Consider the following 15,433-nt stretch of genomic DNA (forward strand, 5'->3'; position numbering starts at 1 on the left):
CAAATCCTTTTTTGATATGGAACATCGTCAGAGCTATTTTGATACTATATTTAACATCTCAAATCAGCAAAATGGGGCTAATAGCGACCTCAATGGACAATTTGTACAACTAGAAAGGTCATTACTTACAGACCTCAGATTGATGTGGGATGTGGCCTCATTTGACCACTACATTAAAGCCAAAAGAATCCCAAGGGGTCTGAGAATAAAGAAGTACCCCTCTTTTGATTTAGAGGACCAGGATCTTCAAAATGAGTGGAATGAAGCACTAACAGATTGCTCTATGACCTTAATGAATATCATAATAAGGAGTAAAGCAAGCAAGCGTGAGAAAGTGAAAGCCAGAATTGACAGTCTCAAAGTGGAGTTAAAACTGAAAAAATCTGATCCGAAATATAGAGACTTTAAGAATAATCTCAAATCCAAAATTGAGAAGACAGATGCAATTTTGGCTGAAAGAAAAGGCAAGAAATTCAACAGAGACCTAGAGGACTATCAGAATAACAAAGTCTATAATTGGTCCAGGTTTCAAAATAAACCAAGGCGAGGGGCACACCGCAGTAAAGGAGGAAATAAGTCCTCAGCAGATGAGGATAAAGAGAAGACCCTGAAGCCTATTCTAAAACATAAGCATAAATGGAAGGTTGCCTTTTCATCACCAGAAACATCAGACCAAGATTCTTATGCATCTGATAGTAGTGGAGCTTCGTTACCAGCAGTGGCCACAAAAGCATCTTCTTCTTCTGTTTCTTCCTTTTCTTCCTCTGTCTCCCATTCCTCCTGCTCCCTTCTGTCGTTACAGGTATTAAGCGATAGCGACACAGATGAAGATGTGACTCCAGTGGCTCGTTCTAGGGATACAACAGAACCTGCAGTCCCTTTAGGAAACGCACCAGGAGGGGCGGCAGAAGAAATAAGAAAATCCACAAGGAAACAGAAACAGAATCAGAAAGACTCTCAGTTTTAAATTTGTCTAAAGCTGAACTCACAGATGAAGAAATGTCACTTCTTAGTAAAGGACTGGGCTTTGCCCCTACCAATACTTTTTCTGCATTTAAGACCATGATAGATGTTAATAAATTTGTCAGAAAAATCACTTTGAAAAGGTTTTTTAAGCTACAGGATAAAAGTGTGGATAATGTCATTGATAATACTGATATTGAAGGTAGCATTACTGACACATCTGTTAACATTGATATTGAGACTGATTTGCTGACTTCAGATTTGGCGATTTTATAACACTGAATCAATTGAAACAAGATGAGGACATGTTTGGTCCAAAGGACTGTGAAATTCCATCGCCAAGTAGGAAGCCATCTGAATTCTATCCTACTTTTGCGAGGGGTCATGCAATCAATCTCTTTCAGAAAAAGGTACAGAAAGAACTATTAGAACTAGAGACCACTGCTAGACAACGCATAGTACATTCTAATCTTACAAAAGGTGAAAAAATAGCCCTTCAAAAATTACAAACAAACGATAACATCGTTATCAGGGCATCAGATAAGGGTGGCAACGTAGTGGTCCTTGATAAGGACTACTACATTGAGGAAGCAAAATGCCAACTGGCTGATGGCAATACGTACAGAAGACTAGAGAGTAACCCCACTACTGTATTTAAATCTAAGTTACGCCATTTAATTGAACAAGGTATTGCATTAAACATCTTTTCAGAAGAACAAGCAGAGTCATTGATTCCCACACACCCAATCACCCCTATATTTCACCATGTGCCCAAAACACATAAAGATATTCAATGTCCCCCGGGGAGACCCATCATCTCGGGGATTGGCTCAATGTTTGAGCCACTGTCTGAATGGGTGGACTCAATCTTGCAGCCCCTTGTTCAGGATCTTAATAGCTATTTGAGGGATTCAACACACCTCATTAGCTATCTTGAAAATACCAGGTGGTGTAAAGGTTTCAGATGGGTAGTTGTTGATGCTACGGCATTATATTCACGTATCCCACATGCTTTGGGGATTAAGGCATTACAATATGCCTTAAATTCCAGGACACAATATTCTGTTGAATTTATTATTTTTTTCTGTGAAATTGTGGAGTTCCTACTCAAACATAATTTCTTTATGTTTGATGGCATTTATTTTTTACAGGTATGTGGCACGGCGATGGGGGCTAAGTTTGCCCCCTCGTTTGCCAATCTATTTGCCGCATGGTGGGAAGATATGTACCTATACACCACCCTAAATCCTTTTGCAGATTCAATTATTAATTACATGAGATTTATCGATGACTTGATTTTTATAGTACAAGATCCGCTAGACTTTAATAACTTTTTAAACTATCTTAATGACAATGAGCTGAATCTCAGATTTACGGGACAAATAGACCCATACAAAGCATGTTTTTTGGATTTAATATTAACTGGTGATATTGAGACTGGTATCATACTTACTGATACTTTTTGCAAGCCCACAGCAGGGAATACTATACTCCACGCCAAGTCATGTCATCCTCCCCATCTTATCCGTTCTATTCCAAAAGCTCAATATATTCGTATGAGGAGGAATACTAATTCTGACAGTAATTTTCATACCCAGTCAGTGGATCTTACTAATAGGCTTAAGATGAGGGGCTATTCAGAAAAAGAGCTACAGAAATCATTCGATAGTATCAGAGATAAAAAACAATCAGAAGTTATTGGTCATAAAAAGGAGAAGAGCAAATATAATAGAGATTCTGTGGTATTCTCAACAGAATACTCCAAACAATTTTACGACATCTGTAAAATTTTGAAAAATAATCTCCATATTTTGAATGGTGATGATCTTCTGTGTAATATCTCTGAATCCTGTAAATTTGTCTCCAAAAAACCACCTACCCTAGCAACCAAATTGGCCCCTAGTATGATTACTAGCAATAAAAAACAAGCCGCCAATTGGCTCAGGAAAAAAGGCACTTTCAAGTGTGGAGCAAGGTCTTGCATTACTTGTGGTGTTATCAGACAGAGCAATAGCTTTTCAAGCTTTGAAACTAGGGAACATTTTGTGGTCGATTTTTATGCCAACTGCAGAACTGAATTTATTGTTTATTTACTTGAATGTAGTATGTGTTCCCTCCAATACGTCGGACAAACGACGAGGGAACTCAGATCTAGGGTTAGAGAGCACATCAATGATACCAAGAATTATAACAAAGATTCAGCTGTGGCGAGACACTTTAATCAGGTACACTTTACTCATGAGGCCTTGATCACTGTTACAGTGATAGATAAAGTAGAAGCTCCAATTAGAGGGGGGAATAAATGCAAACTATTAGAGAAACGTGAGTTATACTGGATACACAAACCCAAAACTGTAACTCCCTCAGGTTTAAATAGAGAGTGGGATATGTCTTACTACTTTGAATAAGTGGCTTTCTTTATTCTTGATTTTCTTACTTATATTTTATTTATTCCAATGCACAGTATTTCATGTTGGGAGTGCATAATATTTACTCTAAATGAATAGTTTTGGTATATTCAACACTCTAAAACATTACAAAAGAGTCATGTATGTATAATTTTGTATCCCAATTTGAAATACATTCTAGTGGGCTTCAAATTTATTGATTATTCATTTATTAAATTTCCTTTCAATGTGATTATGACTTCTTTTTGAGATATATATATATTTAAATCAGCAAACTCAATCTATATGCTATAGTAAGCCCAATTGTGCATTTATATCACCAATGTTATTTTAAGAAAGCTTTTTGCTTAAGTTTAAATAACAGCTGTTTTTGGTTTTAGGTATAATTCACTGTTTAATTTATTAAATTTAACTTTGTATTAATGCACTAACATATCTGAGTGATTTTCAGGATGTTCAAATTTTTGCGTATGTTCTACTTGATGCCTTTTAACACTTGTAATTAGCCTTCTCTTTCTTTCTCTTTTCCATATGTCTCCCTCCCTCTCTCCTTTAGTGCATAGGTTTTTATGTACTGTCTTTTTAAATTGTACATAGCATACTATTGGGTATGGCTCCTTTAAAAGGAAGGGGCCATACCTTGAACACTTGTCCTATGATTAAGTGCCGTGTTTGGCACGAAACATGTTAGGATGTTCTGTCTGCCTAGCCTGCTTGTACCTTGTTTTTAAACTGCATTAATAAATTTTGGATTTTTATATACCAAACCGCTAGTGCAGCTGATTACCTTTTTTCAAAAGAGCTGATTACTTTGGGGCAATGCCCCACAAAAAGCCATTTTAAGGGCTGGTAAAAGAGCTGATTAATTTGTAATTTAGGATAGGGTAGGGCATTTTATTATTTTAGGGGCTTTTTTATTTTATTAGGGGGCTTAGATTAGGTGTAATTAGTTTAAACTTCTTGTAATTTTTTTTTATTTTCTGTAATTTAGTGTTTGTTTTTTTTGTATTATAGTTTAGTTTATTTAATTGTATTTTAGTTTAGATAATTGTAGGTAATTTGTTTAATTAGTTTAATGATAGTGTAGTGTTAGGTGTATTTGTAACTTAGGTTAGGATTTATTTTACAGGTAATTTTGTAATTATTTTAACTAGGTAGCTATTAAATAGTTATTAACTATTTAATAGCTATTGTACCTAGTTAAAATAAATACAAAGTTGCCTGTAAAATAAATATAAATCCTAAAATAGCTACAATGTAACTATTAGTTATATTGTAGCTATATTAGGGTTTATTTTATAGGTAAGTATTAAGTTTTAAATAGGAATAATTTATTTAATGATAGTAAATTTATTTCGTTTTATTTAAATTATATTTAACTTAGGGGGGAGTTAGGGTTAGGGTTAGACTTAGGTTTAGTGGTTAATAACTTTATTATAGTAGCGGCGACGTTGGGGGCAGGAGATTAGGGGTTAATAATTGTAGGTAGGTGGCGGCGATGTTAGGGAGGGCAGATTAGGGGTTAATAAAATGTATTATAGTGTTTGCGAGGCGGGAGTGCGGCGGTTTAGGGGTTAATACATTTATTATTGTGGCGGCAATGTCCGGTCGGCAGATTAGGGGTTAATAAGTGTAGGTAGGTGGCGGCAACGTTGGGAGGGGCAGATTAGGGGGTAATAAATATAATATAGGTGTCGGCAATGTTAGGGGCAGCAGATTAGGGTTTCATAGCTATAATGTAGGTGGCAGCGATGTCCGGTCGGAAGATTAGGGGTTAAAAAATGTTATTATAGGGTTTGCGATGTGAGGGGGCTTCAGTTTAGGGGTTAATAGCTAGTTTATGGGTGTTAGTGTACTTTATAGCACAGTAGTTAAGAGCTTTATGTTCCGGCGATAGCCCATAAAACTCTTAACTACTTGGCGGTAGAGGCTGTACCGCTCACTTCTTCCAAGACTCGTAATACCAGCGTTAGGCAAATCCCATAGAAAAGATAGGATACGCAACTGATGTAAGGGGTTTTGTGGTAGCCTCGAGTCGTGGAAAGAAAGTGAGCGGTAGACCCTTTCCTGCCTGACTCTAAATACCAGCAGGCGTTAAAAAGCAGCGTTAGGACCCCTTAACGCTGCTTTTTAACCCTAACGCAGAACTCTAAATCTAGCCGAATATTTGCAAAAGAGTTAGAAAACATTATACGAAAATTGTTCTAATGGAAACAATGTTCTAGTACATATTCTTGAAAAATTAAAATAAAAAATTACTTACCTTTGATTTTTACAATAATAAAAAAAAACATCCTTGTGTTTCTCTAGGTTAAGACTCATAAATGCATTAATTATATAAAGTAGGAATTATTAAATATGAAAAATAGATAGTATTTAAAGAATAATATTTTCTGATTATTTCCATGTTTAGAAAGAAAATAAGTACATTAAAAAAAGAGAAGGGTCGCATGATTAATAGTGACCAGGTTGAGGTACTAAACCAGTTCTTTTTTTCAGTATATACAAAAGAGGAACCAATGAGATATACAGTACATTGAAACTAGAGCATAGAAGCCAATACCAATAACTGGGTTATCTCTAGATGATATCAGGAAAAAAATGAATAATATTAAGGTAAATACAACTCCAGGTCCAGATAGAAGATGCCCAAGAGTCTTAAGGGAACTTAGCATGGTTATAGCCAAATCTCTTAATTTTTCAAGATATATTATCTTCAGGCACAGTATCCCAGGACTGGCGTAAAGCATATGTGATACCACTTTTTAAATAGTAAAGCAGGCTGATCCACAAAGCTATAGACCAGTAAGTCTTACATTGGTAGTGGGGAAGATACTTAAATGGATTATATATGATTATATTCATGAGTATATTTGTGTAAACAAGATTATGAGTTCAAATCAGCATGTTTTTATGAGAAATGTACCATGTCAAACTAATTTGAATTAGATTATATGAGGAAGTAAGTAAGAATAAAGATAAAGAGAAATCTGTTTTTTGCAAAGGCTTTGATACAATGCCACTAGAGAGATTATTGTACAAAATTAAGGGTCTGGGAAAGGTTGGAAATTTTAGTTCATGGATAAATAACTGAATAAAAAACAGGGAGCAACAAGTAGTAGTAAATGGATCATTCTCATATTGGACAAAGGTAATTAGTAGAGTCCCTCAGGGATCAGTACTGGTCCTTATTCTTTTTAATATTTTTATTAATGACTTGGAGGAAGGATTAAATAGAAACATCTGAATTGTTTGCAAATGATACAAAGTTGTTTAAGATAAAAACACAAAAGTGTCAGTGCTTGGCAATATGTATTATAAAGCCACTCAAAGTCTACCTCCTTCAAAATAGATACATCCTAAAGGCAAAATCAAGAAAGTAGAGGGCACTATACAGCTAAATACAAAGTAATTTAAAAAAAAAAAAAAAAAAAAAAAAAAAGCAGTGCATAAAAATGGCATAAAACATAAAAGGGATGTCTCACAAAATACCTTGAAAAAAATACCACCTTAAAATCTAAAAACTTAAAGAATGAGGGGCGTGGTCTAGAGGCCGACAGGATCGGTCGCATATTTGGAGGCTCCTAACTTATTGTCTATAATAAGCTGATTTTACCAGCATCTGTCTATCGCTAAGCTAAATATATGTTGTAAGCTATAAGTACTTTGCTTAGAGGACCTGCATAGTACTTTACAAAACCTGAAAGCTGGAGGATTTATATTGTTAGGAGGCGGCCTATATATAATCTTAAAAGAACCCCCCCCGGGTTCCCCGGGTGAACAAAGAACACATCGCTACAACCTCACAATGGAGGGATACTACTCAAGGCTTCTTACGCTATTGTCAGAACTGGAGACTCAAGTTGAGCTGCGCTTTAAGGATCTTACAGAAATTGTCCAAAATGGCGGAACAGAGGAAGGCCCCGAATTTCAAAGTTTGCAGGGGGCAATTTCAGCTGCGCAGATAGCAGAAGGTCTGGATACTAATCAGATTGCTGTTTCACCTCTGGAGACCCCACACTCGATCCTATCTAGCCCAGGGCGAAATTTTCTTAACGCTTCTGCAGGGGCACACACCAGGTATGATTTGCCCTCACTGACTACTAAAGGGATTAGTAGTGAACAATTACAGTTACTCCACTTGGGACCCGCGAACATGGCATTAGGCAGTGGGAGTGCGGCCGGCTCCCGCGACTGGGCTCAGATGATTGACCGCAAGCGTCGTCCACTTAAGGGTAACGTCAAGATGGAGTGGAGAGTATGGTTGTTCCCAGTCGCCTTAAAATACCTACCTTTCTTCTTCCTCACTTGCGACTGGGACCTATGCCGCAACGTATTAAGCTGGATCCATTTAGGAGTGGGCTAACGGGGAGGCTTTGGTTTGCTCACTACGGGAGTTCAGCGGTACATTTGGACAGTGAGGATTAGACAATGACTCTCTATAATATTGCTCATATATAACACATAAAGACTCCCTGCTAATAGTTGTGGGCTATATTTTACATAACAAGCTGGACTCACTTCTTTAATGTTTAATAACGTTTGTCATTTATATAGTGTGTTGTTTATTCCAGTTAGTTAACTGTTTAAGTTACTGTATTTTCTGCAAGGCTTTCTATCTGAGTGGGAACGTCACTGTGTATGTGGATCTGTGAAATGCCTAACACCCTCTGAACAGTCATTAATGCCAATATAACTTAACCTCCTGAAGTTGCTTAGCAGTAAGCTACATATGTATATCAGGAAACTGGGATCATTGAAACCTTTAGATACCCACGTGAGCCGAGTAGAAACTCACAGTTTATAACATGGGTTTTATGGATGTAGGTCTATTACATTAGACGATGTCATGCAGCTACTACACACAATGCTTTTCAACTACTTTTGTTTATCCTCTTTTGTGTCAATAGGTTTATTAGGTTTAAATGTATTTTCAGTAAGCTCTATAATATAATAGGATATGCTGGTCATTTAGGACGGGATAGAGGGGTAGTGTACAACCAGTATAAATCCTAGGATTGCTTTTTTATTTACATGCATCAAAATATCTGATACACAATTTGACACTAACGACGAGCATGACACAATTATATATATCACTGTTAGTTGGTTTCTGGCATATGCTATAGACTTCTGTATTTATCTACTTTTTATACAGGTCCCTCATTAGGTTATCTGAAAGTACTAATATGCACTGTATCTCCACTATGAAAGCTCATTGACCCTGTTCAGTCAGGCATGTATATAAGGATATTGTCCAGTGTCTTCTGTTATAGCAGTGTCCCTCCCATAAGCAGACATATTTACTCTATCAATAGGTTATTGTATTTTCTTACTTCAAAGGATTTTATTCATTCACCCAATATGGTGAATTCTATTATGAATATTCTCATCCACCTCTTCTAGGTCAAACTTCTTAGCTACTGCCCACCCTCCTTTTAGGTGGACAAACAAGCGGTGTTTACCCGCTATTGATACTATAATGATATAAGTTGCTCTTATTTATTTTTTTTGTTTACAGAGAAACTGAGGACGGTTTTCTCAACTCGCCCTCTAATTTTGTGCATTTAGTAGGAACAACTTGTTATGACTCCATATAATTTGTAAATTCTCAGATAATAAATACATCTATTTTATAATTAACATATCATTCTATAAGATGTATAAGTTGTTATGGTTGTTCAAATTTTATAACTTTGTTGTGTGTTTATATAGGAAACAAAAGGAAAAATGAGGTAATACTTGAATATGTGTATTTTATTTTGTATTCGCATACAATGTCCTTTATTTTCATTATGTTTTATGTACTTATGGAGAGATACATATATGATGTAGGAATTGAGATTTTCTCACCATCTTATATGAAAAGGTTTCATTGTCCAATGGGTAAACAATGTCTTGTATGCAAAATTTATCAAAATGACACAGAATGTATATTATGTTTATACTTTTTCTTTCTCTTATTGCCTCAATAAAAAACTTTGATTTAAAAAAAAAAAAAAAAAGAATGAAATAAAAAAAATATAAAACAAGTTACTGGATAAAAGCCTGAATAAAGGATACTTGATTTAGAAATGATAAGTTTAGTCTGTTGCCATTGTAAACATGCCAGGAAATACAGAGTAAAATAATTTCACAGCCCCCTGCTCTCTTAGACCATACAAAGAGCAGTTTCCTTGTAGTTAGTAACGGAACACTACTCACCTTGATGGAAAATTATTAGAGCGATATCACTCACAAATCCACTCCCATACGATTGGTCCAGGTGCTGCCTATACTACACTGTTAATCACTACTCTTATAACCTGTTTCCAAACATATCTGGTATTCAGGTTCATGCAACAAGTGCAAAGTTGTTTAAGGTCATTAAGTCAGTGCAGGATAAAATTGCTTTGTAAGGGGATTTACAAAAATTGGAAGATTGGGCTGGTAAATGAAAAATGAGATTTAATACTGGAAAATGTAAGGTTCTACATTTTGAAAGTAAAATTAATCAGGCAACCTATTATTTAAATGGGACTAGAATTAGCAAAACAGAGGAATAAAGGGATTTGGGCGTGCTTATAGATAACAAGCTAAGATTGGGTGCGCAATGCAGGACAGTCTCTTCTAAGGCTAATAAGATACTAGCATGTATTAAAAGAAGCATTGATGCAAGGGAGTAAAGCATAATTACGTCACTAAATAAATCCCTGGTAAGACCTCACCTTGAGTATGGAGTACAGTTCTGGTGACCAATCTCAAAAAAAAGAGATTGCAAAGTAGACATGTGCAATTCGGTTCGGTTCGATTCGGAAATTCGGAAAATTCGGAAAATTCGGAGATTCGGATCGAACTGAATTTCCGAATTAAAATACTGCCGAATTTACTGAATAAATCCGAATTAGTTCGGATTTATTCGGTAAATTCGGATGGACATGGATTACACTAGTATTGTACAGTATATTAGGTTATATCACTCTGCTATGGGTTACACCTAATATACAGTACTAGTCTAATACACAGCACACATACCGAAATTCCGAATTTCCGAACCGAACCGAATCCAGCCGAATTTTTTCGAATCCAAATGAATCCGAAACGAATCCGAAACGAATTCATTTGAAGTTTTCAGAATTCGAATCGATCCAAAACGAAATTTGAAATCCTCCGAATCGATCCAAACCGAACCGAAACAAATTTTTCGATCATGCACATATCTATTGCAAAGTTAGAAAAATATATATTATAAATATATTCAAGTCCCATATGCAGAGGTGGCAGAAGCTCTGTTTATTGTTTTTGACAAAAGGTCACAATTTAAGGCTTGAGGAAAAAAGATTTAATCTCCAGCAATGTAAAAGTTTTTTCACTGTAAGATCAATCAAATTGTTGAACTCATTGCCTAAGGAGGTAATGAATGCAAATACCTCAGATACATTTTAAAATGGCTTAAAGAACCAGTTAATACAGTAGATTTGCAAAATAAAAAAAATGCATGATAAAAATACAATCCAATAGTAATTAGTCTTAAATTCAAATGAATAGTAGATTTTTTCCTGACAATTTTCAGTTCTGCCTATTTCCACTCCCCCTGTATCATGTGACAGCCATCAGACAATCACAAATGCATATATGTATATTCTGTGAATTCTAGCATATGCCCAAAAAGGGGAAATATAAAAACACTGATCACATTTTGTTAATGAAGGTAATTGGAAAGTTGTTTAAAATGGCAGGCATCTGATTCATGAAAATTTAATTTTGACTTGAGTGTCCCTTTAAATATATTTCTGGCAAGAAACAGAATTCAGGGATATGATTGCTTGTGTTAAATTTGACTTTTTTTAATGGAATTATTTTAAGCTCAGTTGCAGTTTCTTTATTGGAAATAAATTAGGATCTGTAGCGGTTGAACTTGATGGACATCTATCTTCCAACCTCATCTACTATATTACTATACATACAATAATAAAAGCCTGTTTCCAGCTAATATCCCTAAGTAGTGATGTCGCGAACCTAAAAAATTGGGTTCGCGAACGGCGCATGCGAACTTCCACAAAAGTTTGCGAACGGGCGAACCGGGCGAACCGCCATAGACTGCAATAGGCAGGTGAATTTTAAAACCCAAAGGGACTCTTTCTGGCCACAATAGTGATGGAAAAGTTGTTTCAAGGGCACTAACACTTGGACTGTGGCATGCCGGAGGGGGATCCATGGCAAAACTCCCATGGAAAATTACATAGTTGATGCAGAGTCTGGTTTTAATCCATAAAGGGCATAAATCACCTAACATTCCTAAATTGTTTGGAATAACATGCTTTAAAACATCAGGTATGATGTTGTATCGATCAGGTAGTGTAAGGGTTACGCCCGCTTCACAGTGCGCAGTGTAGGTGATATACCTGCCCTGACCATGCTTTGCAGACCAGGTATCAGTGGTCAGATGGACCCTTGCCCCAACACTGTGTGCCAGACATGCCATTATAGCAGACTTATATGGCTTTGGCGTTGCTTTTTGGTAATTAGAAGGCTGCTAAATGCCACTGCGCACCACACGTGTTTTATGCCCAGCAGTGAAGGGGTTAATTAGGGAGCATGTAGGCAGCTTGTAGAGTTAATTTTAGCTTAAGTGTAGTGTAGTAGACAACCCAAAGTATTGATCTAGGCCCATTTTGGTATATTTCATGCCACCATTTAACCGCCAAATGCGATCAAATAAAAAAAAAAAATTGTTCACTTTTTCATAAACTTTAGGTTTCTCACAGAAATTATTTACAAACAACAAATGCAATTATGGCATAAATGGTTGTAAATGCTTCTCTGGGATCCCCTTTGTTCAGAAATAGCAGACTTATATGGCTTTGGCGTTGCTTTTTGGTAATTAGAAGGCTGCTAAATGCCACTGCGCACCAGACGTGTTTTATGCCCAGCAGTGAAGGGGTTAATTAGGGAGCATGTAGGCATCTTGTAGAGTTAATTTTAGCTTAAGTGTAGTGTAGTAGACAACCCAAAGTATTGATCTAGGCCCATTTTGGTATATTTCATGCCACCATTTCACCGCCAAATGCGATCAAATAAAAAAAAATTGTTCACTTTTTCACAAACTTTAGGTTTCTCACAGAAATTATTTACAAACAACTTATGCAATTATGGCATAAATGGTTGTAAATGCTTCTCTGGGATCCCCTTTGTTCAGAAATAGCAGACTTATATGGCTTTGGCGTTGCTTTTTGGTAATTAGAAGGCTGCTAAATGCCACTGCGCACCACACGTGTTTTATGCCCAGCGGTGAAGGGGTTAATTAGGGAGCATGTAGGGAGCTTGTAGAGTTAATTTTAGCTTAAGTGTAGTGTAGTAGACAACCCAAAGTATTGATCTACGCCCATTTTGGTATATTTCCTGCCACCATTTCACCGCCAAATGCGATCAAATAAAAAAAAATTGTTCACTTTTTCACAAACTTTAAGTTTCTCACAGAAATTATTTACAAACAACTTATGCAATTATGGCATAAATGGTTGTAAATGCTTCTCTGGGATCCCCTTTGTTCAGAAATAGCAGACTTATATGGCTTTGGCGTTGCTTTTTGGTAATTAGAAGGCTGCTAAATGCCACTGCGCACCACACGTGTTTTATGCCCAGCAGTGAAGGGGTTAATTAGGGAGCATGTAGGCAGCTTGTAGAGTTAATGTTAGCTTAAGTGTAGTGTAGTAGACAACCCAAAGTATTGATCTAGGCCCATTTTGGTATATTTAATGCCACCATTTCACCGCCAAATGCGATCAAATTTAAAAAAAACTGAAATTTTTTCGCAATTTTAGGTTTCTCACTGAAATTATTTACAAACAGCTTGTGCAATTATGGCACAAATGGTTGTAAATGCTTCTCTGGGATCCCCTTTGTTCAGAAATAGCAGACATATATGACTTTGGCGTTGCTTTCTGGTAATTAGAAGGCCGCTAAATGCTGCTGCGCATCACACGTGTATTATGGCTAGCAGTGAAGGGGTTAATTAGGTAGTTTGTAGGGAGCTTGCAGGGTTAATTTTAGCTTTAGTGTAGAGATCAGCCTCCCACCTGACACATCAGACCCCCTGATCCCTCCCAAACAGTTCCCTTCCCTCCCCCACCCCACAATTGTCCCCGCCATCTTAAGTACTGGCAGAAAGTCTGCCAGTAGTAAAATAAAAGGTTTTTAAATGTTTTTTTTTTTTTAGCATATTTACATATGCTGTGGTGTAGCATCCCCCCCTTAGCCCCCAACCTCCCTGATCCCCCCCAAAACAGCTCTCTAACCCTCCCCATCTGCCTTATTGGTGGCCATCTTGGGTACTGGCAGCTGTCTGCTATTATTTCACAGACGAAAAAGTGTTTTTTTTTTTTAAATGTACACTACTGTTACACCAGATATGAGTGGTGGCACTGGGCAAGTGGGCACAGTATACGCTGTGAGCCTGACACACACGCTGGCAGGCAGGCAACTGCAATTAGATTACACAGGAAAAAAAAAAAAAAAAAAGCAGACTGATGTTCTAGCCCTAAAAAGGGCTTTTTGGGGTGCTGTCCTTACAGCAGAGATCAGATGAGTCCTTCAGGACTGTAGTGGACACTGAATACACTAGCCTAGGTATCGATTTCCCTATTAAATCAGCAGCAGCTACACTGTCCCTCCTCTCACTAAGAATGCAGCTTCCGAATGAATCTAAAATGGATGCTGTCCAGGAGGTGGGAGGGTCTGCTGCTGATTGGCTGTAATGTGTATTCTGACTGTGAGGTACAGGGTCAATGTTTACTCAATGATGACGAATAGGGGGCGGATCGAACATTGCATATGTTCGCCGTCCGCAGCAAACGCGAACATGCTATGTTCGCCGGCGAACTATTCGCGTCATCACTATCCCTAAGTAATTTAACATAACTAAAAATAAAAAAAGCTAACATTACTAAAAAAAAACAAAAAAAAAACTATTATAAAAAATAACAACCTAACATTAAAAAAAACTAACTTTATACAAAATAAAAAACCTAACATTACACAAAATAAAAAGTAATTACCAAAAAAAATACCCCCAAAAATAAAAAAGAACATACCAAAATAAGTCCTACAAAAGGCCCTTTTAAGTGCTATTGGTAGTTTTGTTTTAGAATAGGGCTTTTTTTATTTTGGGGTTTCTGTTTTTATTTTTTAGGGTATTAGAATAGGATTACATTTTATTTTTTAATTAAGTTTTATTTTGAGTAATTTTATACTTTTTTTATTTTTTGTAATGTTATTTTTTTTTTTGTAATGTTATTTTTTTTGTAAAGTTAGGTTTTTTATTTTTAGTAATATCCGTTTTTTTTAAAGGTAAGATTAGGTTTTTATTTAATTTTACAGGTAAGTTTTTTTGTTTTTTTTTAAGGTAGTTGGGATTTTTAAATTTAAATTTATGGGTGTTTTATTTGGGTTAAGTTAGGGGGTGTTAGGTTAGGGGGTTTAGATGATAGTTTATTACTTTGCGATGTGGGGGATGGTGGTTTAGGGGTAAATAGTTTATTTAAGAAGTTTGTGATGTGTAGGGATAGCAGTTTAGGGATTCATAGTATAGTTTGGTACTTTGCGATGTGGGGGGATGGGGGCTTAGGGATGATTAGTGTAGTTTAGTGTAACTTTTTCATCTAGACAAACTTTTACGTCACCTTTAATATCCCGTAAAAAGTTTGAGCAGTAAATGCAATTTTGCTTGCACGACTGCATTTACTTTCAACTTATAATACTAGTGCAAATTAGTCTATTGAGCTCCCCATAGAAAATATGGAGAGTGTAAATTACCGCAAAGTTGCGGAAACGAATTTGCAGTAATTTTGATAGCACTCCACTTGTAATATGGATTTAAACATAAAGTAAACCACTACATCGCAATCATGTTTACTCTCCTAGCGCTAACGATAGTGCTCCACTTTTATTCTAGCCCAATATTATTTGCTTTATGAGACATGTATAGATATACTCTGAGTCAGTAAGATAGTTTACTGCTGCTCCCTTATACAAATTATTTGGATTTTCACAATTAATGCTATTTGCACAGACAATTAGTTACT

This window comes from Bombina bombina, chromosome 3, assembly GCF_027579735.1.
Source record: "Bombina bombina isolate aBomBom1 chromosome 3, aBomBom1.pri, whole genome shotgun sequence".
Taxonomy (NCBI): Eukaryota; Metazoa; Chordata; class Amphibia; order Anura; family Bombinatoridae; genus Bombina; species Bombina bombina.